The 25456-nt window shown below is 35.1% G+C and overlaps 1 protein-coding gene across 1 annotated transcript in view; it reads left to right on the top strand.

Moving 5' to 3' along the window:
• Positions 1-20693, top strand: part of LOC110261199 (uncharacterized) — a 77288-nt gene extending 56595 nt beyond the window's left edge. The window contains exons 4-5 of the transcript XR_014805148.1: positions 15916-17568; positions 19352-20693. The gene's annotated coding sequence lies outside the window, so the exon portion shown is untranslated. The remainder of the gene's footprint in view (positions 1-15915; positions 17569-19351) is intronic.
• The last annotated feature ends 4763 nt before the right edge of the window (positions 20694-25456 follow it).

Raw genomic sequence — 25456 nt, 5'->3', positions numbered from 1 at the left:
CTCCATTGGCTGTGGGTACAGCCCTAAAAAACAGAAAACAAAAAAAAGTCTGTTTCTGATCATGGAATCTGGTCACAAGAGGGCTTTGAAAGTGTACCTCAAACCACCCCACAAATGCCAGGTTATTTCAGGTGAGGACTATGCTGGTCTGAGATGGAAAACTCTTCTTTTGTCCTAACCCCGTATGACACCTCCCTGACCATCAGAGGCACACAGGCCAGGAATGGGGAATTTGGCTTACATCTTGATTTATTCTCTGCCTAAAGTCATGTACACAAAAAGGAGGAATTAGGGTTCATAAAAGTATATTTTAAAATACAACCTCAACTGTTTGAAATGCTCCATTAAAACCACCAACTGATTATATTTTTATTTCATATTTGAATTTGAATGAGTAAAATAAAGGAAAAATAAAGAAAAGAGGGATAAGGAGGTAAAGTAAAATGTGGTGATTAGTGAACTTAGACTTAAGAAAAATAATCATCTCTAGGCTGCTTTGGGATAAGGCTCCACTAAACCACCTGTTAACATAGTTTTCTGAGCTTCTTGTAAAATCAGAGTCAAAGTTATGCATAGAGGTCCTTCAAGTCTTATATTGGCCAAATAATGAAAAAAAAAAAAAAGAAAGAAGTAAAGATGGAATGAAAAAAGAGGGAGGGAGAAGGAAGAGAAAGGTAAGACAAGAAAACATAGCAATGCCAAGAAAAGAAAAGAAAGGAAAAGAAAAGAAAAAAGAAAATCAATTTGATTTACAAGGCTCTCCACATTGAAATGTGGAAGTAAACTCACACATTATGGTGAGACTTTCAACACCAGATTTTGAAATTGAAAAATGTGGTCCTCAGTGACATAAAAAAAATTAATTCTTTGAATTTCTTATAATCTTATAAAAAAGCTTAGACAGTTACCCTTTGATTCTCTGGGTTATATTGACAATGAAAAGGCTCAATGTCCTACAAAAAATGTGGTTACTGAAATAATCACTGCGATATGTCTAGAGGCTCTTCAGAAGAAACTACTACTCTCTTGGGCCCACAGCTTTCAGGTCACATCTAAAAATCATGTACATGTAGTATGAAAAGTAACACTGTGATTGCAATCATGTATCATAGGGTTGTCTTTTCAAAGCTGCTTCATATGTAAGAGATGGTGGTTACTCCTTTTTTCATTCATATTGTCACTTTTTTGCATCTAAAAATAATCATAAAAAACTACAAACATATAAGAAAACAGAGAAAAATTTAAACAACCTCTTATCCTAGTATTTTACCACATTAAATTCTTCCATTTTTTTTAAATCCCAATAAGTGTGTTGTAGTAATGTTTGTTTTTTGTATACAATGCTAAGAAAGTTGCACATAAACTTGCTCCTATGCCATTAAAGCTCATGGCCTCCTCACTAACTTTGAGATCATGAATGCTATGAGATAATGGGCTCAAGAAGTTTCTCCTTCTTAAGCCGTAAGATGTAAGGCATGGAAAGGGCCTATATGCATGCTATGTCCTGGTGACTAATTCTAGAGAAGCTTACCTAACTTGCCTGGAATCAATGATTTCCATGTTCTCAGTATTCCCCCAGCCACAAAATCTTAGTAGCAATGAGAACACAACATTCAAATAAAGCTCTTAAATCTGACTAGGCCAGAAGTCTGCTGAGTAGGTTTTCTTCTTTCTGAGAGTGTCCTCCTAAGAGGCCCAGGAGATCCAGAAGCACAACCCAGAGGTAGAGGCTTTTTAAAAACTCCTCTAGGTAGCTCAGGACACTGGTACTGAAGCAGAAGTCAATGTACAGGAAGACACGGCAGACAGTGGGGTGCTTCTCCATCCCTAGGGATCCTGTGCTACCTAAGGAACATTTAAAGCTTTGGTCATAGTGCCTGCAATAATTTCTGACCTATATTTAAGGATGATCAGGGTGATTAAATCACAAAACTCCAGGGAGGTCCATTCCCACTATGACCACAGTAAGTAGAGGAGCCCCGGATGATACAGCCTACAAGCCAGATGCTTGGCTAAATGGACTCTTTCTCCTATATAGTTTAGGAATTTTAAGTTATCAGTAATTTACTACTAAAAGTCTATCACGTTTTTCTTTTTAATTTAGTATGATATTATAAATGGGACAATATTGGGAAACAAACGAGGGTTTATTTTTATGACATTTGAAAAATTAAGAAAGACAAGAACTATAGTGAAAAAAGTAATTATTTAATCTGACCTCCTTAAGGTCCTAACTAAAAAAAAATGACTGTCTTCCTCAAAACTGCCAAGAAAGTAAGGAGTAAATAAGTAACAGGAGGGAAATTATTTATCATATAAACACATAGGTGGATGTCTTGCTTTTCCTCAGAAGGATAACTATCCTCCTCTATAAAACATTCTCTCCTTCTTTCTCTACTCAGGAAGGTGTTATATTCAGCAATAGTTCTATCTTCCACCTTCTCCTATCTACACTTTTTAATTGTTTCTTCCAAATTCACATGACACCCATGAAGTCAAGTTAGAATTTTGCACAAATGGAAAACACTTCAGTAAGCTTCCAAGTATATGTGTTTATCAAATAGTTTCCAGTTGATGGTCTCCGTATTTGACCTACATCCTCCAAAGATGCAGGCTTCTGATGGGATTTGTCAGAAATCACTGCTTTAACAAAGAAAATGTGTGTATAGTGGAGCATGACACAAGGATTTGAATATAAAGGACGTTTTCAAACATTTCCTGCAACACAGAGGTTTGTGGTTTTTACAACTTTTAGACCATAAGGGAAAATACATGTTTTGCTACATAGTATATTGGAGATAGCGAAGACTTTGGACCAAGTGGGAAAAATATTTATTAGGCTTTGCATTATGACTCTAGAATGGCTTATTCAAATGCAGATACTTTCAAGACAACAAAAGATTTGCCCCCTCCATTCTCCTCAAAAGTGCCACCTATAGTGCTACTAAAGAACATAAACTTCACTTTTTCATCAAATTATAAGATATGACTTTAAAAAGAACAGAGAGAGAAAAGAGAATGTTAAATTAATCAAAACGCATTCAGTTAGCCTCCAAATATTAAGAACTGTTGGATATCTTCTAAAGGGTCTATGTTTTTCTGTGACTTTTTCTATTTCTTTGAAACAAGACACCCTAAGCTATGCAATTGCTTTTCGAGGACAGTAGACATTTTGCTAGCAAAGTCTGCATTTGTTCTGCTTTTCCAATTTTCCATGGCTTGACACTATGAACAATGATAGGTTTCACAGACTTAGTAAAATGTGCCTGTTGTCCTCAGCCTCTTGGCCTTGCCTGCCTCTAGCAGTAGGGCAACAAGAGCTCAGCTTGCAAAGTGTCCTGTCACACCACCTGCATGCCGACAGCCTCTCCCCACACCCAGGTTAAGCTACAGCAGGAGGGGTTCTTCCTTTCTTTGTTTACATAGTTTGGGTTGAATATTTATACCTGAGATCTTCAAGGCAAAATTCTGGTGCTATGTAAAGCACTAAGCTGTATCCATTCTTATGGAAACATGGTGATTCAGCTAAGAATCTGGTCAAATTTCCCCAACTGTCACTTATATTTTTGACAGAGGCTAAAATCTCATTACACAGGGCCATCACTCAAATTTGTATGGAAGTGAATTACTTTGATCCAGGTAATATGTTTTTATGTTGTGAGTGAAAGTAATCCCTTAAACTAGCTTGTTCACATGCAGACTGAGAGGGTGAAATTCTACTTTTTTTTTTTTGCCCCAATCATTTTTTTTCTCATCCTTCTAGAGAGTGTAGAGGAGTAGAGGGGAAAAGTTGAAGGAGGAGGTAAAGATTTCCAGGTAAGTATTAATCTAGCATTTATGATTGTCTCTCAGAAGCCACCTTCAGCTTTGTGCAGAAAATATGCTATACGATGATTTCATCCACCCTACAGGCCCATTGCCTTTCAAGACTAGGTATCTTGAGATGATTGGCATTTTGAGAAGTGACAAAATATTTTCTTTCTCTGCAAGAGAAGTTGATATATGAACTTGTGTGGTTGTGCTCTGTGTGTGTCTGTGTGTTGCTCTCCCTGAATTCTAAGTTCGGCTATGTTAACATTGTGACAAGCAGTCATTTTAGACATTTTCTATCTGAAAAATATCCCTGTACCAGGGCTTGATGGAAGAGAACAGGATCTAGGACAACTGAAATAGGTTTTGTCTTTCGAGTTAAAGCCAGAGCAGGAGGAGGTGACCTGAGTAACCACAGCCTGAGGGCAGAGAAATGGGAAAATGATAACCAACTGGCCTAGAATCTCAATTATGCAAGACAAATAAGTTCTAGAAATCTTCTGTACATATGCCTATATTTAACAACATTGTAATGGACACTTAAAAACATGTTAAAGATTGGAGTTTTCATTGTGGCTCAGCAGTAACAAACCCAACTAGTATCCACAAGGACACAGGTTCAATCCCTGGCCTCGATCAGTAGGTTAAGTCTCTGGTGTTGCCATGGTTATGGCATTGGCTGGCAGCTGCAGCTCTGATTGCACTCCTAACCCAGGAACTTCCATATGTCACCAATGTGGCCCTAAAAAAGAGACAAAATAAATAAAATAAAAATGAAATAAAAATTATAAATTCAAATGGTATTTGCTTCATTTAATAAATAAATCCAATTGTCTAAAAAAATGTGTTGAGGATAGATCTCTTATTAAGTATTCTTACCACTATTTCAAAAAGAGAGAGAAAAGAATAAAGAAAGGCATGTCATGTTAGTAGTCCTCGAAATGTCCTCATGTATCTCTTTCATAGGCTCGGTAAAGATCAACTACCTATAGTTAGTAAGTTTTACCTTTGATTTTAAGAAGTAGTACCAAAATGATATCACTATGAAGGAGGGAAAAAAGGCAGGAAAGCATTACATCATTTTGGAATTCATACTGTCTGGGAACTAGGAGCCTGCAATTTGAAGAGGGTTTTGCTATGAATGAATGGTGTAAAAGCACTGTCCTCTCTTAATTGACACTGGTAACCATCTTCGAATCTAGATTTTCTAGATGGTAACACTTGTCATCTGAGGATGAAGATGTGCCTGAATATCACTCTTTCAAATAACTCACATTTCATTATCGATTAGATACCACCCTGATGGATGGGTAGAAATATTAGCTATAGTTTTTTGGGATCCATCACCATGATTTCTAGGGTTGACCCAGGTCTCAGTGGGTCTTAGTACTGAAGAATATTTTTTGGTTGAAGGCAGATTTTAGTTCTTAAATACTAAGCTACAGAGATCACTGCTGAGATGTTCTTTACTACTGCTCTGCATGGCCACCCTCAGCTTCTAGATGCCAATTAGGGGTGTAGGAAACTCTGCTATTACTGAGCCATCAAGAGTGTGGGGTATTTGAAAGGCTATAAATGGTTTTTCTGCTCGAGTCACAGTCATTCTTTCTTTGATGTGATTTTGACTTAGGGATCTGCCTAGGAAATTCAAAGATCTTCACATTGTAGCCCAATTACACCCTTGTTCACGCCCTTCTCTCTGTCTTGTCCTCTGTATCTTTTTCTCCTTATATCTCCTTTACATAGGGAGATCCTTTGTTTTTTTTTTTTTTTCTTTGGCTATACCTGTGGCACGAAGAAGTTCCTGGGCCAGGGGTCAAACTTGTACCGCAACAGAGACCCAAGATACCACAGTGACAATACCAGATCCTTAACCCATTGGGCCACATGGGAACTCTGAGAGATCCTTTCTTAAGCTTTAAGATTGATGATGCTGGCATGGAAACACATCTTCCTTTATTTTAGCAGTTGTCAAGGAGAAAATATTTTCCTCTACCCTTCTAGGTTCTTTTTACTGTCGTAATAATTAAATTGACACAAGACAAATTAACAGGAAAAAAAATTCAATTATCTATATGCAGAGGCTCCATAAAAATATGAGTACCAAAGGACAGTCAGAAGTTAAGTTTTATATGCTATTCTAAGCTAAGGAGATGATGGGAATGGCTTAAGACTTTGAAGAGGAGGAAGGCAAGTCACAAAAAAAAAAAGAAGAGCAGATGCTTGATAAACAAATGGTGCTAAGCCACACAGAAACAATGGGACACAGAGAGGAATTTTAATAGAGTCCACTAAGTTCCTCCCTGTCAACACACCTGGTTCATATTACACTCTAGTTATCTATGGTGATAGCTCCCTTTCTGGAGCAGGTCCTCTATCTAAATTATTTTAAATACTTAAGGGGGAGGCAAAAATAAAAATTAACTGAATCTTCTGTTTCTTAAAAATAATCAGCTTAAAATAATCCTCATGCTAAAGAGAAACATTTAGGGTACCAAATTTTACTCCTCTTCACATTTCTTTGTACTTTCTTCCCAATATACAGAAACAGTTAACTCTTTGAATGGGAAAAAAAAGACAGGAAAATATGAAATTCATAAAGAAGAAATGAAAATTGAGAAATGTGTAATTTCACCTCTAAGGTCACCATGTTTATTTCCATAGATTGTTAACTGCAAACTGGTCACTAGACAAGAGGATGAGTGTGGACAAAAATGTGGCCACTTTTTCACTCAGCCACAATGTGTACACCAAGAAGCACTTCTAATTCATATGAAGTGCTTATGAACAAGCAGTGACCATGCTAAGCATACATACTTATTATCAGAAATTCCTAAAGTCTTAGAGGAACTCTCAATTCCTGGCAGATTTGTCAACACATGGGAGAGTCCTTTGGCCTTTGATGCACTCTCTCCTCTAAGTGAGCATAGGTGTCATGTATAAGGTGATTTTATACCTTGCTACTGTGCAGGTCTGGTCTCAGAATCTTGACTTTTGGAGAGTTCCACTTGTGGCAAAGTTGTTTTGATGTCTCAGGAAACAGGAAGGTCATGAAGAAAGGCAAAGACCACATTTTCTCTTAAGAAATGCTTGTCTATCCAGTGAAACAAAAATATAAACTGGGTTCGGATAAGGAATGTTCTTACAAAATGACAATGATAGCTCTGGCTTTAATTCACTCCTCTGATTCTGACAATAAAGTGACAAATGAAATCAGTGAGTGTCCTGGAATCATTATTGCTTCAGTGGTTAAAGAATGAGGCCCCACACAGAGACAGAAGCATATATCATTAGAAAAAGTGGGGTTCCTCTTTACCAATTACTCAATTATGTAGTCAAAAGCACATGTATAATTGCATGAAGAAACATCAAGGTGGCTAGAAATTTAGGTACTTTTGCTGAAAGCTTGTATTTGGGAGAAGAAGATAAAGTAGATTAAATAAGATGTATTGGCTACAAAGTGGAAAAAACTACATATGGTCTTTACTAGAAAATAAACTTAAGAAAATGGCTGTTATTTCCAATCCATGAATAAAACCATAATTTGCTTCATCACTTCCAACTTTAAAACTCTGACTCTGTTATTCTACCTGATAATGTTTCACTAGGTAACCATCCAAAACCGTATAAAACAAAGGAGCTGTTTTCTGGTCAATATGGATACTTCATTCTAGGCAATGTCAATGGGAGAGAAGTGAGGAAACAGAAGAAAATGTAAGGGATTTTGATTTTGGAAAGCATTCACCAGTGTTTCATGTAATCTTATGGAAGAAATTAATTCAAATTGGCTTGGATATGAGCCTTGTCTTATGCGTCAAAGACTCTCAGAAGAGTCCAAACCAATAATGATAAACAAGACTGTGTCTTGCTGGGAGGAGGTGGCTTTTAACGTGCCAAAGACTGCATTTTCTGAACAGCAGTAATCAGTTAATTGCTCTAGTGTGTACCACACCGTGAGAATCCCTTTCAGGGTTTTACTGCATAGGATTTCCCAACTTGAAGGATTAAAAGGCAGGAAGAGACATTTTTTTTTGTTTTGTTTTTATTTATTTATTTACTTATTTATTTTAGGATCCAATAATACTTTTCTTTGCAAATAGCCACCAGTCCTCTAAAGAAACTGGGAAGTATGTCTGACAATCATTATCTGAGGCCATGGACTGTAGAGTTGGCCTTACAATTGGGTGAGTTTAGACTGACTGCTCAGCCTGAGGCAAAATTAAATAGTCAAAGTTGTGAATTTCTCCAGTGATCCTGTGCCTCTTCCTTTCCATTAAAATAGTTTCTATTTGTTGAAAGCTTACAGAACACAGAACACTTTAACCTACTAATTTAACCCTTAACATCCCTATAAGGTAAGTACAGTTATTATCACCATTTTACAGGTTTAAAAAAATGAAGTGTAGTAACAAATTTCTAAACTGCCAAAGCCTCTAATTTCCTTAAGACACTATTATTTCGGTCAAAACAACCCACTTGACTCTCTCCATATATATATATATATATATATATATATATATATATATATAATATCTTCTCTCTCACATTAAAAAAAAAAAATGAAAATGAAAACAACCTTGTAAAAGAAACAATTGCCACTTGATGTGCCTCCCAATACAATAATTTAGAATAAGTATGACCTCCGCCAAATTGGCATTTCAAAGAAGCATTAAAGTCTTAAGATACATAAATGAAGTTCTACCATTAATGAAACTTGAATTAATATAAGTAGCTTGTGTATGAAGAGTAGAGGTGGGGGATATTATTTTGTGATGGCAAGGCTTTCATAAGCAAGACCCCTCCAAAGTGCCATGGTGCTGTGGTTTTAATGTGAGTGACATCCCTGGAGATATACCACGTGGTAGCTCTGTTCACCATGGCTTTGGAATCATGATACATAGTATCATGAGTTAGCCCTTGAGCCTTGATCCTAGGAGGATTACACATTAAGGTATATGAACAAAATAATTAAAATATTTTTGATGTGAGAGTGTGAGTGAAATGCTGGGAGAAAATTATACTTTTCTCCTCTGTGGACTTAGATATTTTCAAAAATTTTACTTGTTACATTAATATAAAGGAAAGTTGGTGTTTTTATGGTGTAGGGCTCTGAGTTCTCACACATGCACAGGTTCAGGTAACCACCACAAAAATCAGGATAAAGAACAATTACAGTATCCTTTAAAAACCTCCTGTGTGGAGTTCCTGTTTTAGCTCAGTGGGTAAGAAACTAACATAGTGTCCATGAGGATACAGTTTTGATTCATGGTGTTGCTCAGTGGCTTAAGGATCCAATTCGGCCTTACCTCAAGCAAGCTGTGGGCTAGGTCACAGATGTGGCTTGGATACAGTGTTGCTGTGGCTGTGGTGTAGACTGCAGTTGTAGCTCTGATACTTCCATATGCCTCAGATGCAGCCATAAGAAGAAAGCAAACGAAAAACAAAAAAAGCACGAACATCCCAAGTGCTATCCTTAAAGCATGGAACCCACTCTCTTCTTCTCCATCACTCCAGTTTTGCCTTTTCCAGTGTCCTATAAATGGAATCATGCAGTGTGTAACCCTGGAAGACTGACCTCTTCTCTGAGTGTAATTCCTGTGAGACACATTGATATTGTTGCATGTATCAGCAGTTTTTTTTCTTTTCATTAGTTTTGGTATTAGTACTACTAGTATTCCATTGTATAGGTTTATCACAACTTGTTTTTCCATTCATTAGTCAAAAATTTTGGGGGTGTTTCCAGTTTGGGTCAATTACGAGTAGGACTTCTACAAATATTCCGGTACAGGTTTTTTTGCATGAACATGAGTTTTTACCTGGAATAAATACCAGGATGGAAATTACAGTAGCATATAATATGTTTCACTTTATGAGTAACAGTTTTCCAGAATGGTTGTAATATTTAAATCTCATCAAAAATATATGAGACTTTGGTTTCTCATTCTAGTTGGCACTGGTATTATTAAAGTTTTTTTTTTTTCTTTTGTTTATAGGTGTCCTAATAGATTTTTAAGCAGTATATTACTATGGTTTTAATTTTCATTTCCTTAATGCCTAAGGATATTGTACAATTTTCATTTGCTTATTTGCCTTTTGTATGTCCTCTTTGCATGTCTATTCTAGTATTTTGCCCCTTTAAAAAGGGTAGTTAAAACAGGGTAGTTTCATTGCTATTGAGATTTTATCATTTGTCTTTATTGCTAATTTTATGAATTTCTATCAAGTATATTACTACACAAAGTTTAGGCACATGTGTGAATACATTTGTAATTTATTCTGTATACAAGCTGTTTGCAGATACATGTTTGTGAGTATTTTCTCCATCTATAACCTGTGTTTTCATTCTTCTAACAAAGTCTTTCACAAAGGAGACTTTTAATTTTTGATAGAGTACAAATTAATTATTGTTTTTCTTTTATGGACTGTGGTTTTGGTATCTTATCTGAGAACTCATTACCTCACTCAAGATTGCAAACATTTTCGGGACATTTCATAGGTTTATGTCTTAACATTTAAATACATGATCCATGTAAGATGTGAGGTTTAAAGGTAGTCTTGTTTGTTTGTTTATTTACTAACATATGGAGGTAAAATTAACCCAATACTTTTTTAAGAACTCCTTTGTCAATTGAATTGCCCTTCAACTTTGTTGAAAATCAGTTTGGCATATTTCAGAGTAGGGATTCTCTTCTTCAACTCTGTTCTGCTTCATTAATTAATGTGACTATACATACACCAATGTCACATCATCTTGATTACTGTAATTTTATATTAATTATAAAAAATAAATAGTATAAATCCTCTATGTTCTTTTCTTTGGCTTTCCCATGTCTTTTGTCTTTGCGTATACATTTTGGAATCACTTTGTATATATAAAACATGCTGGGATTTTATGCGGTATTGAGTTAAATCTACAGATCAGTTTGGAGTATTAACTTCTTAACTACATTAGATTTTCTAAATCACAAATATAATATGTATCTCCATTCATTTAGGGCTTCTTCAATGTCTTTAATTAATGTTTACAATATTCAGAATACAAAACCTTCACCTGTTGCTTGAGATTTTTACCTAAGTATTTCATTCCTTAGAAGTCTTATAAATGATTCTGTTTTCTACTTTGGATTTCTAATTTTCTCTTCAGTAGATCTTATAACATTTCCTATGTAGATAATAGCATAATTTATAAATAAAGAGTTTCAGTTTTTCCTTTGCAACCTGTATATCTTAGAGATTCATTTTCCTTATCGCACTGACGAGGCAATTCAGTATGATTCATAAAAATGGCAATAGTGGACTTTGTGACCTTATTTCTGATCTTTGGGAGAAATAATTCACTTTTTAAAAAATCATTTGAAGTATTGTCAGCTGTAGTTTTCTTGTTGATGATCTCTATCATGTGAAGGAAGTTTGCTTCAATTCCTCCTTTGCTGAGTGTTTTTGTTTAATCACATATGTAGATTGACTTTTAACAAATGAATATCACTTGATATGATAGTGTGCTTTTTCATCTTTAGTCTGTAATAGAGTAGACTCCATCAATAAAATTTCTAAATTTTGAACTAGCCTTGTATTCCCACGTTAAATGTCATTTGGTCATGGTGTATTGTGCTTTTATGTATCGCTAGGTTTGACTTACTAGAATTTTATTAAATATTTTTCTGCCTATGTTAATGAGAGAAATGGATCTATAAATTTTTGTTCTTGGTGGCTTTGTTTGTTTTTGTCTTATTGTGCTGTTAGAGTAATTCTAGTCTCATAAAATGATTTGGGAATGTTCTCTCCTATATTCCTTAGCAGAAATCGTGTGGCCTTGTTATTTCATTAAACGTTTTGTAGAATTAACCAGTGAAATTTTCTAAGCCTAAAGATTTTGTTTTTCCAAAGATTTTTAATAATAAACTCAACTTCTTTAATAGAATATAACTATTCAAGTTACCTCTTTCTTCTTGGGTGAATTTTGGCAATTTATCATTTTCAAAGAATTGGTATAGTTCATCTAAGTTGTACTTATTTGAATAGTTATATGCCCTATTCCTTTATTATAATTTTAATAGGTTATTATCTGTGCAATATCTAGTGATTTTCTGCTTTAGTTTTTGATATTAATGATTTATGTATTTTCTCTCTTTTATTTTAAAAGTGGCTAAATGTTTATTAATTTTATTGATTTATAAAAAGCAGTCCTTGGTTCATTTACTTCAATTTTATTGATTCCTGCTCTTTTATTATTTCCTTCTTTCTACTTTCTTTAGGCTTATCATGTTTTTTTGCTTGTTTCTGTAGATAGAAGATTACACTATTTATTTGAAATATCTCTTCTTTATTAATAGCATTTAATGCTATAAATTTTTCTCTAAGACCTACTTGACTCCATCTTATAAATTTTGGTATGTTGCATTTTCATTTTCAATCAACTTATAATGTTTCTAGTTTCTCCTGAGATTTCTTTTTATAAAAAAAATTATTTTTGAGGTGTGTGATAGGGGATTTTCCAATTATCTTTATATTATAAATATCTAATTTAATTCCATTATAATCAGAGCACACACTATATGATTGCAATTATTTTAATTTTGTTGAGGTTTATTTTATGACACTAGGATATTGTCTATTTTGGTTAATGTTGCATAGGCACTTACAAAGGATATGTATATATGCTTATTGTGCAGAACATCTACTGGATCCCATTTGTCGGTAGTGTTGGTTAGTTCTTTATATCCTTGATAATGTTTTTTTTCTTTTTCTTTTTCTAGTAGCTTTAAAAATTGTTGACAGAAGGGTACTGAGTCTCAAAATATAATTGTGGTTTATTCTATTTTTTCATTCAGTTCTAGCAGTTTTTCCTTTGTGCATTTTGAAGCTCTGTTGTTTGATATATATGCATTTTGGGTTGCTAAAACATCTTGGTAGATTGACTTTTTTATGTAAAATCCTTCTTTTTTTTTAGGGCCACACTGCAGCATATAGAGGTTCCCAGGCAGGGGTTAAATCTGAGCTGTAGCTCCTGGCCTCTATGGCACAGCCACAGCAACTGCTAGATCCCAACAGCATCTGTGACCTACATGGCAATGTTGGATCTTTTACCCACTGAGTGAGTCTAGGGATCGATCCCAGTTGGGTTCTTTACTGCTGAGCCACAATGGGAATTCCATAATATCCTTCTTTATCCCTATTATTTCTTTTGCTCTGAAGTCTAATATGTCTTATATTAATTGAGTGACTCAGTTTTCTTGGATGAGAGTTTGCATGCTATATTTATTTCCATTATTTTAGCTTTAACCTACTTATGTAACTCATTTAAAATGGTTAAATGTAGGCATTTCCATTGTGGCTCAGCAGGTTAAGAACCTGACATGGTTTTTATGAGGATGCAATTTTGACCCCTGGCCTTGCTCAATGGGTTAAGTATCTGGTGCTGCTCTAAGTGCTGCATAGGTTACAGATGCAGCTCAGATCTGATGTGGCTGTGGCTATTGTGTAGGCTTGTAGTTGCATCTCTGATTTGACCTCTCCTAGCCAGGGAACTTCCAGGTATGGCCATAGAAAGAAAAAAAAAAAAGGTTAAATGTAGACAGAAAGTGCTTGGCTCTTTTTGAATGTCTATTTTGATGATCTCAGCTTTTGATTTTATGTGCCTAGATCATTTATATGAATATTCTATTGATTTGCTTGAATTCAGGACTATCATTTATAATGTGTTTTCTTTTCTTTTCCCCTTTTTGTTAATTGTTTTATTTCCATTTTCTTTCATGTTTAGGTACATTTAACATTTCAGTATTTTTTTTTCTTTCTTTCTTTTTTTTTTTCTTTTTAGGGCTGCAATCATGGCATATGGAATTTCCCAGGCTAGGGGTCAAATCGGAGCTACAGCTGCTGGCCTACACCACAGCCACAGCAATGCTGAATCCGTGTCATGTCTATGACGTAGACCACAGCTTATGACAATGCAAGATCCTTAATCCACTGAGCGAGGCCCAGGATTGAACCTGCATCCCCATGGATACTGGTCAGATTCTTTTCTGCTGTGCCACAATGGGAACCCCCATATTTTAGTATTGTTTTTAAATAAATTTATTGATTTTACATAATTTATTTTACATTGATTTATACGTCTTTGTATAATATTTTAGTAATGGCTCAGGATTATGCTATGTATACTTAGCATTTAGAATCTACTTAAAATTAATATTTAACCACTTCAAGTGTCAAGAACTTACCACCATCTATTCCTCTTAACCTCCCCCTCCACTTCATATAGTAATTTCTGTTTATATTACGTCCATTTACACTGGAAAATCTTTAGGTAATGTTATATATTTTTCTTTTAATCATTATTTAAAAAAAAACTAAAGAGGTGGAGAAAAACCCAATATATTTATCCATCTAGGTCTAATTTATACTATGCTTCCTTCATCCCTGATGTTTCAAGTTTCCCTCTAGATCATTTGCCTTCCGTCTGAAAAGCTTTTAGCATATCTTTTAGAGTGTGTCTGCTACTATTCATTTTCTTGTTTGCTTTCATCTGAAATTATTTTTTTTTCGTCTTCAGTTCTAAAGGTTATTTTCCCTGGTTTTAGAATACTAGTTGATAATTATTTTATTTCAATACTTTATAAATTTTATTCCATTTCTTTGGCATCTATGGTTTCTGATAAGAAGTCCACAATTATTGCTCCCCTGTATGAAATGCTAGTTTTCTCTGATAGCCTTCAGGACATTTTTTCACTTTAGTTTTTAGGAATTTGATTCCATTATGTCTAAGCGTGGGTTTCTTAGAGCTTACTTTCTTTAGAGTTGATGAGCATTTTGAATCTGTTTTTGTCTCTCATTGAATTTAGGAAATTATTAGTCATCATTTTTTCAAATATGTCATCATGTTCTTTTCCCTCCTTTCTAGGAATCCAGTCATAAATATGAGACCTCTTGGTATTGTTCAACAGATCACAGATCCTTTTTCCAATTTTTCTCTGTGCTGTTAGGTTGGATACTTTCTGTTGATGTACCTATAAGTTAATTGACTCTTTCCTCTGTCATTCTCAATGTTACTGAGGTTATTTAGGGAATTTTATTTTCTTTGTTGTGTTTTTCAGTTTTAGAATTTCAATTTGATTCTGCTGTATATTATCTATTTCTTTGCTGATACTGTTTTTCTGTTTATTTAAAGAATGCCTATTCTTACTTGTAGGAGCATGGTAATAAAAGGTGCTTTAAAGTTTGTTGTTGTTGTTTTTTCCCCTCTGATAATTTCTATCTACATCACTGCTGGATGGGTTTCTGTCATTTATCTCTTGTCTCCCGAGTTAAGATTTCCCTCATCCTTTGTCTGCCAGGTAACGCAATTGCTTACTAAACATTTTGACGATTATAATAGTCCAGGTCTTGTTTTAATTCTATGATAATTGTTGTTTTGATTTGATTTTGTTTTGTTTTGTTTTATCATGCATTGGCTGTATTACAGTCAGGATGCAAGTTCTGATGTAACCTTTATGAGCTTGGTTCCAATGTCATTTCAGTCTTTCAACCATTTTCATTGTTAGTCTGCTCAGACTCGTGTGTGTGTATAACCCAGTGGCCAAGCTGAGCCATGGGTGGAGATCTACTCTGGACTTTAGTTCTCAAGCCTGTGGCATGCAGTTTACAGTCAAATTCTTGCATGAACAATTCAGACTGATCCATGTGTTCATATGCAATAATATGTGGTCATTTTTTGCGTCTTCCTCTTCACTGTGTTCTTCCAGAAATTTTCTGGTTTCCCGAGTATTTTCTTCCCAGTTTTCCAAGCCAGAAATTTGGGGCTTAATTTCCTTGCTCTGCCATGTATTTCCAGAGACTATATCTGCATCTGGGTGCAAGTAGTAAGTTGACAGAGGAAGAAAAAATATGGGAAATTTGATCTATGTGCCTGAGTTGCACAGTTCTTCTTATCAGAAAGAACTTTTCTCATTCTTTTTGTTTAAAAACCCTCACTGGCTACTGCTGTCATTAATAAAAAAATAAAAACTAAAAACACCAATAGCGATAACATTAAAATCGTGCTAGACATATTTTCCCCCTCCTTCTAAACTCTTTTTACTTTCTTTTCCTTTATAAATTGTTTTCCAGGGCCAAAAGTAAGTCTTCACGTTGGAATTCTTTCTATCTGCACCTATTGTACACTTCTGGATTTCAGGCTGTCTTGGAGACCAGGTGGAGTAATGCCATATTTAAGATTCATACTTTATAATATTTTATATATAACAAGTATGGTTTTCTTCATTATACACAATTTATTTACCTTTTGGACTAGAATTGTATCCAGCTCTGAGACCTCTCTTAGGAGTAGAAGGTTTTATGTATACATGTATATGTATGTACGTGCTTTTATTCTAGTCCTCATCGCCAGTGAGAAAGCGGAGGCATTTACCTCTTTCACTGATGCTCCCGCGGTCATAACCAAGTATGCCTAGACCCTGCTATGACTATACACTAGTTCTGTCCTGCATGAGCATCATGGTCAATCATGGACACACCATCCCTTTGTCCTTTCAGGCTCTGAGAACTTAACTTTATGCCTGACTGGTATTAGCATCTTCTCTTACTAGCAGCAACTCTCTCTCTCTGCAAATGGTCCAATAGTATTATTTCAGTCATACCTAGAAATTAATGCAACTTTGAGGATTTTCATGCTTGTGATTGCACCTTTTTAATATCTATTATTCAGAAATACAAAAAAAGTGTGATTTTTTTTATTGGGATAGATATCTTTAAACATAATGAGAACTAGGGGAAGAAGGGGAAGCTTGTCCATTTTTATACATCCTAGGAGGAAGGGGACATTTTTCATTCATTTGCAAATAAGTTCACAGAAAGAAAAAGAAATGAGTAATGTTTTATTAAAGAAAAGATTAAAATGAGAGTGAACTTCCTTAGCACAAGCATTGAAATGGGGTTATAAAGTTTACCTGAAGTTTACAAAAATTACTATATGGGTACAGTTTAGTCTGGGTGAAAAACTATCTGATGGGACTCTAAAAAAGGTACTACTAATGCAGCAATTAAAAATTTTAGAAAAGAAATCAAATAAAAGTTAAGTTAATTTTTCCAAAAAATAGAGGAATGTTTAATGTTTTCAACTATTATTTAATGAATTTATGTTTGAACTAAATCAAAATAAGTAAATAATTTATTTAGCTCAGATAACTATAGAATATTGTACACATTTTTCCATAAGTCAGTTTGCTTTTGTATTTGCCAAGTGGTCCTTAAAGAGCCTACTATAAGGGTGGAAAAGAAATATTTATAACTAACACTTTACTTGTGTCAAAATTCAAAAGTAAATATACTAATAATTTTCTAAATACTAAAAACAATTTTCTTTTTCAGAGGTACCTATTTTCCCTTTCCTTTAGCAGTATTTCTTTAACTGCATTGAAAAATATATGGTTTTATTGTTAAATATTGCAATGACTGATTTCAGCCCTATCAGTGTCTATGTAATCATATGTTTAAAATATGTTCGGTACAAAGTAATGAGTTTTCTCTGCACATCTAATATGGGTATATTTTGTTTGTCTGCTTGCTTTTGTTTATATCAGTTTCTAGTTTCAGCATTGTTTCCAATTAGGAAACGTAACTTTACATGTAAATCGTAACATGATGTTGAATGTTGAAGTTGGTTATAAATTATATCCAGTGCAACACACTTTATTTAAATACTTAATACAATGCAATTTATAAAATAAGGGTTTTTTTTAAAACTTATAACTCAGAGTTCCTGTCATGGCACAGCAGAGTCGAATACGACTAGGAACCATGAGGTTGAGGGTTCAATCCCTGGCCTCAATCAGTGGGTTAAGGATCCAGCTGTGGTGTAGATCACAGATGTGGCATCTGTAGCCCCAATTGAACCCCTAGCCTGGGAACCGCCATATGCAGTGAGTACAGCTCTAAAAAAAAAAAAAAAGACAATAAATAAATAAATAAATAATAAAACTTATAGCTAAACATTTTTCTTTTTACATGTATTTTCAAACTCTCTTAAGTGTGGTTTTTTAAAGCCACAAAAAGGCAGAAAATTATTGTTTTCTGCACCAAATTATATAAACTATTTATTTGGGAATTTAGCACTTATCTATATTGTTCAGATCCAAAGAAACTTACTACTCCTTCAAGAATGGCTTGTGGTTAGAATTCTGCAAGAGTAAGAGCTGGTTAACATGCATGCTCTGTTTAATGAAGATTTAATCGTTTCATTTTCTTTAAAGACATGCCTGGGATTGAATAGGGAGGGCATAGAAAAGCATCTTCGGGGGCATTTTGGTGTCTCGGGTGGTGGGGAATATACCTGGAAACAATCAGATAACCTCAGTCACTATTTGAGGACTAGAACAATGTGCTGGGAGCCATAAGGGAGAAATGTGTGTGGCTGAAGTTCTGTTCACAGAATGAGGTTTTCAGATCAACAGCAAGAGGTTGTACCATCAAGCCTCTGAGCTGGAAGACTGATTTCTTGAATGCAATTTTAAAGAATGCCCATTGGAAATATTTGCTATTCAATGTACAATAATTTGACATTCTTTGAAGCAGCCAACAGTAGAGAGGCTCAGAGAGGTACCAACTTTTAAGACATTGTTCATTCTAAGTCACTTTGAACTTTAAAGATTCTTTTACAGTGATAACAGGGTCTACAATAGGAGATCAAACTTGGAAATCACAGCTTGAAATGCCCATCCAGATGAAGTCATGCAGAAAATGAAACACATCTAGCAGAACAAGTCTGTGGTCAGGGAAACAAGATAATGTCAAAGAAAAGGGCAACAGGTGGATAATCAGGACCCATTTTTCTTCCTTCCTCCCTCAACCCTTCCTCTGACCCCCAAGCAGGAATCCTAAGAGTGTATGGTATGTAAATAAGGACCAAACTGAAATGAACAGAGGCTCCATGGAGGCTGTTTGGTGGGTGGGTAAACTCTGTTTGGGTGAACACACACACACAGAAGTAAAGGAATGAGGCAGCCTTGGAATAATCAAGACCCATTAGTTCTTGGTCAATGGTCTGGCAGCTTGCAGAATCCAGCCAGGTAAGGATTCAAAAGGTCATGCCCTTCCTGTCTGATTCAGAATATCTTTGTGTCCCCCTTTCTTCTTATCTTCCTTCTAAACTTCAGAGGAGATGTTATCTCAGAGCTGTTTATATTACTCCCAGCTCTTTATATTACCTTGAACTTCTAGGGCATTAGTAACACTTTTCAGAATTTTGGGGACTTGTTATTCATTAGCTATCTTTTAACATTCGATGAAAACTTGTTTTGTTTTTGTTTGTTGTTGTTGTTGTTGTTGTTGTTGTCATCTTTTTGCCTTTTCTTGGGCTGCTCCTGCGCCATATGGAGTTTCCCAGGCTAGGGGTCTAATCAGAGCTGTAGCCACCGGCCTACGCCACAGCCACAGCAACGTGGGATCCGAGCCACGTCTGCAACCTACACCACAGATCACGGCAACACCGGATCCTTAACCCACTGAGCAAGGCCAGGTACCGAACCCGCAACCTCATGGTTCCTAGTCATATTCGTTAACCACTGGGCCACGATAGGAACTCCAAACTTGTTTTGTTTTTAACAAACACATATTTGTGGAGTTCCAAGTGTCCCTTTTCTTGGCCCCTGATGACTTTCCAATAAACAGAAAATTTCCTCACCCAATTCTGTCTAGCTGTATTATGAAATCTATACTTATTTTTTTATTAAAGCATAGTTGATTTACTATGTTGTGTTAATTTCTGTGGCACAGCATGGTGACCTAGTCATATGTATATGTGCATACATTCTTTTTCTCGTAATATCTTCTACCATGTTTTATCCCAAGAAATTGGGTATATTTTCCTGTGCTGTAAGTAGGACCTTATCCATTCTAAATGTAATAGTTTGCATCTACCGACCCCAAGATCCCCATTCATCCCGCTTCTACCCCCCTCCTCCTTGGCAACCACAAATCTATTAGCAAAAGTCATTGAGAAGGAAGCTTTTCTATAGTTTTTTTGCTGCTTGTTTGTTTGCTTGTTTACTTGTATTTCCAGGGCAGCTTCCACTTCCTACCTGCTGCAACAGTTTTGGTGGTGAGTGCTTTCATGTTGGTTGAGTGACATGTCCACAGTCACCTAGTTGTCTGTCCCTGGTTACAACAGAATTCAAAATCCTTAAATTGTGGTCTGATGTATTTTCCCCTAATTGATATCTGGTGGTTCTACTCTCAAAAAAATTGGAATTATAAATAAGTCATGTGTTAGACAAACAAACAAGCAACTCCAAGAATTACTCTACTAGATATGGTTTAGATTAACATATCATTACATTACAGAATATAATTTTAATACATGCAATCATGTTAATGTTTAAAAATGGGTTTTCATATGCATTATCTTTTTTCATCATCATAAGCCCATGAAATATATGTCTTTTCATTATTCAATACTGAAGGTCTTGAAGTTGAAGAGTGGAGAATCTGAAATTCGAATCCAAAACTTTTTGTAATTAGTTTTTTTTACTCATTTCTCTAGGAAAGATGCCCTGAGTCCCAGATTTACCCAGTTGCCTCTGGTGAACACTGGCCTCTCACTTTTATTCGTATTTTTGGAATGCCTGTGTCAATATTCTTTCCCCTGAAGAAGTAGAAATGAGTGAGTAATCTTTAGTCTTTGCAGCTGGACTGTGCATCTAGAATTATTTGAATAATTAAGAGAGAAAGCATGAGTCTTTGACTTCACTTCAAACTGTAGCTTGCCCTAACTCATTGTTTACTTTATGCTAAACTGGTATGTCATCTTTACATTATAGGTTAAATTTGCACAAGGAGCTAGAGCTTTTCTTCCAATCAGAGCCAAAGAATAACATAAGTCAACAGAAAAATTAACTAAAAAATTAATAGCATCCTGCTTTTCTGTTCCACACTGAGTGGCTACTCATTAATAAAGTTAATGAACATCAACTGTCCTGGTATGATAGGACTCTTACTCTGGGAAGAGCCACTCACAGTGTATTTGCAGACAATTAAATATTTATGCTTGAAAAATTTAAATAAAATATGATCAGATGAAATTTAGTTTTGAATATTCCTAGGTTTTCTCTTTGAATGTCAGAATTCAAGTTATCAGAAAGTGCACCATTGGAGTCCCTTTGACTTGAGAACATTGATTAAAATACCAGCATCTCCTCTAAACATTTCTTGAATACCTCTATGCGTCAAGCTCTGTAAGAGGTTCAGGGGAGCCTCAGAGAGTTTCTGCACAGACCTATCAATTCGTGTGAAAAACTAAAATAAAAAGGCTAATTGCTTCCCTTAAAGAGCTTAAAGTCTTTTAAAAATCAGAGATACAAATAGACAATTACAGTGCTTTGTGGCTTATGATCTGGTAGAAATATAGAGGGGACTCCAAAGGAACCCAAAGAAGGGGCATAAAATCGAATCAGTGAGGAAACGTGGAGGAGGCTTTCTGGAAAAGAAGACCTATACTCAAAGGTGTGCAGAACTGCTGGCCCTTCCGGCAAAGGAAATGTCATGGGCCAAGACCAAGGGGAAAAGACAAACCCTGAGAAGACAAAAAGTATTTCAGCAAGGCCAGAATACAACATGCAAGAAGGCGAGCGGTGTCAATTAGGCAGGACTAGACAATGAAGAGCAGCCTATATCATAGCCAATGTGAACGTTATGCTGAAGTCTGCGGTCTATTACAAGCTGTAGAGATACTTTACCACTATACAGGCATTGTCCTCACCAAAAGGTATATGAGAAGTAGGCAAACCTGGAAACAAAGAGATCAGTTGGAGGAAATAATGTTTAACAGGAAAACGACATGGGGGTAGCCTGACCAAAATAGTGGTGGCCAAGAATGGATAAAAGTGAATGGTTTTTGGTGATAATGGAAAAAGTGGAACTAGGATAACTTCCTGACTCATTAGATGTAAAAGATGTTGTCAAGGCAGGAAACTGGGGTGAGGTTTATGTTTCTGACTCAGGTAGAGTTTGCTGTGTCTTCCACCAGGAGGGCAAGGAAGAGGGAAGGCTGATCGTTTCAAGTGGCAACAGACAGAGAGACAGAAAGAGAAAAGAGAGAGAACAAGATTGTGAAAGCATGTGATGACAGGAGTTACTTTAATCACAAAAGACAAACTGAAATGCGTGTGTGTGTTTATTTTTATTAAAAAAATATAATTTTATCCATAGTATTATTGTCTGGAATTATGTAGACTTGAATGTAGACACTTAGAATCACTCACATAAAATTATAACATTTTATTGGAGAGTAAAAAAATAACCTCTTTTCTTTAATAAGAGACATCTCCCAAAACATGAGTCTACACTTTCAAGAATGTGGGCAAAGCCCCTTGTAAAAATCCTCATGTTCAAAAGAAATTAATTATTGCAGGAAACCAGCATAAATATAGACCTACTGACTTACAGAGCCCATGGTTCTCAATGCAGATCTTTTGAAATCCTACTTCTGCTTCTCATCCCTACTCAGAGGCTACTTCCTCCCTAAGGCTTTTCCGACCATCCTCCAACCTCTGAAGTCCTTGAATATGCTGTGCCATTCTTAAGACCTTGATCATGAATTACTTTGTATTGTAGCTGCTTTTGTTCATTAATAGTTCTCCTTGAGATAGTTATAATTTCTAAATAGAATTCACTGGCGCTCCATATTTGACTATATAATAGACGTACAATTAGCTAAAGGATTTGTTAAATTTATTTTTGAAATGTCGATTTTTTTAGACACTCATACTGGGAAATGGGATCAGTGCTTCACATAACTCCTTTAAAAGCTAATCATTTTAGTGACAATGTCAGTCAATTAACCTTTATAGCTATTGAGGCCATTACTACTGTATCTTAACAAAATGAATGTGAGTGATCAGATGTTCTCCTTTAAGAAAATCTTCCCAACAGAAGTGGCTCAGTTATTTCAATAGAAGTAATAGACAGTGTTCTGGAGTAAGAAACAGAATTAAGAGCCTAACTACACTATTACTATAAAGTAGTAGCCTATATAATTTATTGAATTGTTGTGTTTCAATGAGCATGACTTTTCAACTGTGTGTAACTGTGATTATAACATTGATTTGTGTTTTATTTTAATTTGAAGCAATTATATATTAAGAGGTATTATACAGGATGCTGTGAGCAGACTGGTGTGGATTTTGGCAAAGGCACATTTGTAAGATGAGGTTGTGATTTTATTATTGTGCTGTACTCCAAGACCTAAGACTTAATGGAAATAACTTTAATTTATTAAAATAAAATAAATCTAATCTATCTCCCTACTACTTTCCTGAAGTGGTCACATATATAGGATGGAATAAGGACCACACAAAAAGGGAATACCAATTGAAAAGAATAATGAAAGAAAAATTTGAGAAACTCTCATTTGGTAAATTTGTCACTAAATATTTACTGGTTGCGTACTTTGACATTTATCGTTGTACTTCATATCATGTGTGTTGCTAGGAAGAAAGAGAAAAAGGTTCTACCTTCAAAAATCTGTAACATTTTTATGGTTTTGATATAGACAGAGAGTATTCGATTACGTTTACATCATGCAAGAAAAAGAGGTAGAAGGAAGCTAATGTTAGTTGAGCACATACTGTGTGCCAGGAAAAAAAAAGTGACCATTTATTTACACACCTGCCATAAGTTAATTTTATACCTGAGGAAACTGCAACTCAAGAGTTAGAAGAAAAGTTGTTCAGATTCACAAAGCTCAACTTTTCTCCTCCACCAGATTGTCTCAGTTTAAGGGCTAAAACTCTGCAGAGAGCAAAGTGGGAGATACCATGCACACTTATGGTAGCCAGACCTGAATATGATCCTACATCATTGTTTTCTCAAAAAAAAAAAAATAAAGCAAAAGTAATCATTTTTCCCAGTTTGAATAATTGAATGCAACATGTAGGGCTGTAGCTGAAACATTCAGATGTCTTCTTAAAATTGTTTAATTGATTAAAACTTAATATTACATGTGTGTTTAGTGTTACATATTTTAAAATGTGTTGATTTGAAAATATTGCAGTCTTCTGTTCTAAATTATATGAAACATTTTAAAGCAGCTGTCTTCAACTCTGACATTAACATTGTCATCTTCACTAGTGCTACATATTTAATCATTGGATACTTAAACTTTCCAAGGCTTATCATCTTTGTGGATGTCTGATATATTTGAAATAGACTGCTTTTTCTGTATATACATATTTTCATTTTGAGACAATTTCAAAGTATTGCAATTAAAATGTAAGTTTTTTTTTTTCTTTTCTGATTCATTTGGTAGTAACTAATTGAGTCAATGCCTTCACACCCCTGGAGAATTTCTTGTATATTTCCTATGACAAAATCAGAAGTCAGCATATTATGGCTCAAGGGCCAAATCCCATCTGTTGCCTGTTTTTGTAAATAAAGTTTTACTGGGACATGACCAGACTTCTTTGTTTACATATCATGCATGACCTCATCCCTCCTACAGTGGCAGAGTTGAGTAGTTGTGACAGAGACCACATGGGTCATAAAGCCCAAAACTGCCCTCTCCTGATCTTTATAGGAAAAGTTTGCCAGCCCTTGTCATACATAATCATAATATAACCATTAAAACAGGAAATTAGCATGCATTGCTATACTACTACCATGTAATCTCAGACCTCAATCAAGTCCACAATTGCCCCAGAAATCAATCTCCTTTAAGGATTCAATGTGAAATATCATGCCAAGTCTCTTGTGTCATATTCAATCTGAAATGGTTTCCTGAAAGCCATTAATTGACTTTCATGAAAGTTTACAGGCCAAATATTGGTAGAATGACCACCAATTTGGATTTTTCCCATGTTGCCTTGAGTTTAGATTCAGATTATGCAGGACTCTCCCTGATGAACACAGTACTTCTCACTGAATCTTCCCAAGTTTGCATTCCAAAATTTTTTCACCAATGATGCTCCCTTTAATCATTTGATTGGTGTGATGTTCAATAGGCTAGTGTACTGTGATATTAATTTTTCCCTTTGTATTTATCAAGTATTGTGTATTTTTGACAACTTCATAAATATATCCTCAGCAAGTGTGGATAAGAGTTCATGTGTGTGTCACCAGGGTTTGGTATGGTGAAGAGAACTTACTTCTTGTCTATTCTTTATGTAAAGAAGGTATTAGCACTTCACCTTAAAATCATTTTGTAGCCTAGATTTTCCATAAGATTAAAGAAATAACAATTTGCTTCTGGTGGAATTTCAGATACTGAAATAGGCGGTACACAAGAAACATGACAACTAAAATATCAAATCACGAGGTCATTCAGTGAATCTTTTAAAAATTTTTAAGTGTATATTTTGTGAGTCCTATTCACATGGCACCTGTTATATGCCGCCTATCAAGCATGAAATGAGAATATGCCTGCATATCATCATATGTCTCTAAAGAAACTACAGTCAAAGCTGAATCTCCTGTAGATTTTTACTTCTTGCAGACTTACTGATCTTACCACCACCTCTCATATATGCTAGTTGCTCCATAAACGTTTTTTGAATGAATGGACAAATTTTAAAATTGGCCTTATAAGCTAGCATACTATACTTTGAAAACTACTTCTGACTTATCTTTGGAAATTAAATGTATGCACCTATGAGTTGTTGAA

The sequence above is a fragment of the Sus scrofa genome, chromosome 6 (genome assembly GCF_054392235.1).
Source record: "Sus scrofa isolate SSC_HxYL_T2T_F1_AM1 chromosome 6, Sscrofa_HxYL_maternal_Yorkshire_Landrace_v2.0, whole genome shotgun sequence".
In the NCBI taxonomy this organism is placed as follows: Eukaryota; Metazoa; Chordata; class Mammalia; order Artiodactyla; family Suidae; genus Sus; species Sus scrofa.
This window is presented reverse-complemented; position numbering and strand designations above follow the sequence as displayed.